Below are 3,211 nucleotides of genomic sequence, written 5' to 3'. Positions count from 1 at the left end.
ATTTTCTTTTTCAGGCTAATGTTAGACAGCAACATTCTCAAAATATTTACAAACTAAGATGTTAGTTGATGAATTTACAGATAGATATGTAAATCCACTCCTTGAACCACCCAGATTCATTTCTTAACGGTTGTTTGAAAAACAGCTTTCCGTGATTTCTATGTACCCCTTTTCCTGGGAGGAAACTTAGTTAACATTAACTAAACGTGTGGGCTAAACTGCAGTTACCATATCTACGTTAGCTCTCAGAACTACCATTGGTTGTCATCCTTTTCATCTTCTACCACCCGATTTAAATTCTACTTATATTTACCACCTTGGCAGGTCTTGATAGGTTACCTGTTGGGTATGCCTAAACCTTCTTTCCTGAGGGTCTAAACCTTTAGTGATATGGTTTGACTCTGTGTCTCCACCCAAATCTCATTTCGAATTGTAATATTCATGTTTTAAAAGTGATAGTCTCCCTTGCTCCCTCCCCTGCTCCCTTGTCAAGAAGCGCCTGCTTCCTCTTCACCTTCTGCCATGATGGTAAGTTTCCTGAGGCCTCCCAAGACATGCAGAACTGGGAGTCAATTGAACTTCTTTTGCTTATAAATTACTCCCTCTTAGGTAGCATCTTCATAGCAATGTGAGAACAGACTAATATACGTGGTAATCAAAACCTTCTCAGTCAAGAAATTACTGCACATATCAATTCACAGCTATATTTGGACCAGAGCTTGCCAAGAGGCTCCCAAGCATATAACATAGTATATTAGCTTTCCTGCATAACAAAGTGCCGCACAATTAGCAGCTTAAAACAACACACATGTGCTACCTCACAGTGCTCATGCGTCAGGGTTCTGGGCATGGCTCAACTGAATGTTTTTCTCAGAGTCTCATTTGGCTTCAATCAAGGTGTCAGCTATGGCTGTACCTTTTAATTGAAAGGATCAAGAGGGGGAATGATTCACTTTAAAACTTACTCAGATTTTTAAGAGAATGTGGTTCCATGCTGTCATAGAACTGAGACCCTCAGCTCCTAGAAGGCACCCTGCCCATAGGCAGTCACCATATGACTGCTTCTTTCAGGCCAGGAGACAAATATCTCCTTTAAGGTTTTCACCAAATTAGGCCTTCCCCAGGATAATCTCTTTTTATTCATTGATAGTCAACTGATTAGAGGCCTTAATTATGTCTGTAATGTCCATTTCTGCTATATATGATATTACATCACATTCATAGAACTACACAGAGGAAGAGTCTCAGAAAAACCTTAGAATTCTGCCTGCCATACCTGGGTTTCACATATATCCCTCCCTGCCCCTTTGTGTAAAAGCAGTCTCCCGTATGCCGATTGGGGTCAAATACAAGGGTCAATATGGTGATTCCTTTTCTCCCTTGCTGGTTCCTAAACCCAAAATTCTAAAATGTACTTGCAGTCGCTATATCCTGTGGTTCAATGGGATTTTTCTGTGTTCCTCGGTAAAATTGTTCAGATTTAAGGACCATGACCCTTAACGCTGTAAAGCCCAGATATGCAAGGATGAGAACAAATCCTCCCACGTGTAACTGAATATAATAATAAAAGAGGTCACTCCTGTTTCTAGCCATTTCTGGACCCATGTATTTTTTTTTACTGTGAACTCATCACTATGTGAATATTTCTAATTTAATGTATATATCGAAACCTGAAAGGATGTCACCTCATCCTTATAAAATATTTTCTCCCAGCTAGCATGCTGACTGCATATCCTGAAATATTTTGTAAGGATGAGGTGATATCCTTCAGGTTGCAATATGTACACTAAATTAAAAGTCTTTCTAACTTAATGTACATAAAATTACACAGCCAACCTCATTTTCCTATTTTTCCTTTCCTATGTCATATTCCAGGACAGTGCAGGCATTTGCACTTCACTGAGTGTTGACTATAATTTTTCCATGCTTCTGTGAGCAGCAACCCTAGCAGCTAAGTTTTTTTGCCAGGGTGTTAAATCTAATGTCTGAGAAAGAACTTCCAGTCAATGCATTTTGTTTATCCAGTCTTATGCTTTAACACTTTGATCAAGCACGTCAAATTGCAGTCTTGGGATACTCTTGTGACTCTTACTAGAATATTCTTTTTTTTTTTTTTTTTTTTTTGAGACAGAGTCTCGCTCTGTCGCCCGGGCTGGAGTGCAGTGGCCGGATCTCAGCTCACTGCAAGCTCCGCCTCACGGGTTTACACCATTCTCCTGCCTCAGCCTCCGGAGTAGCTGGGACTACAGGCGCCCGCCACCTCGCCCGGCTAGTTTTTTGTATTTTTTAGTAGAGACGGGGTTTCACTGTGTTAGCCAGGATGGTCTCGATCTCCTGACCTCGTGATCCGCCCATCTCGGCCTCCCAAAGTGCTGGGATTACAGGCTTGAGCCACTGCGCCCGGCCTAGAATATTCTTATGGTGTTTCAGGATGTACGCTCTTTCCTGCCTTGTTAGATTCAGCAGGTCTCCAGCCAGGTTGTGCTGCGATTTAATCCTAGTTATTGACCTTGCAGTCAGGAAGGGAGATGGAAGGCAATTCTTGAGGGGACTCCTTTGCTTTCCAGAAGAGAGGCATATGGAGAATGAGGGCCATAGGGAATGCTAGCTCTTACAATGGAGGAGTGAGTTAATTTTCCAAGCTTGAATATTTAGGGGAGAGGATTCTGGAAAGCCAACATGCTTAGGACATTCTCCAGTGTTTCCCATCCCATATTTCCAGGCTCTAGGTTTTACCTGGCATTGGCAATAGCAGATCTGCCTGGGCTGAGCATTTAGACATCTTGGATCAAATCTTGAGTATGCTCCTCAACTGTTAGAAAACTGTCTTCTTGGCTCTCTCACTCAAGCTTTATTTCTTTTTTCATGACTCTAGCTTGCTCATTATCCATCTTCAGGTCATCAGTATAATTTAGTAATAGCTAGCCAACCCTGTTGATATTATAATACTGTACCTCCACATTTTTCAGAAACCTGAATCTTCACACTGATGAGAATATCCCTATCAACTGGAACTTAGTTTTCCACTGATAATCTTCAACGACTTAGCTGCCATTTGTGCCACACATTCCATGTGGAGTGGGATCATCCTTACCAGTGGGGTAGAGAGTGGGCTGGTCCTTAAGATCATTTTACTGTCGATTTTCTTTTTCTTTTTCTTTTCTTTCTTCTTTCTTTCTTTCTTCTTCTTTTTTTTTTTTTTTTTTTTTTT

This window comes from Colobus angolensis, unplaced genomic scaffold (genome assembly GCF_000951035.1).
Source record: "Colobus angolensis palliatus isolate OR3802 unplaced genomic scaffold, Cang.pa_1.0 Scaffold5, whole genome shotgun sequence".
In the NCBI taxonomy this organism is placed as follows: domain Eukaryota; kingdom Metazoa; phylum Chordata; class Mammalia; order Primates; family Cercopithecidae; genus Colobus; species Colobus angolensis.
The sequence above is the reverse complement of the archived record's forward strand: the minus strand, read 5'-3'. Positions refer to the sequence as shown.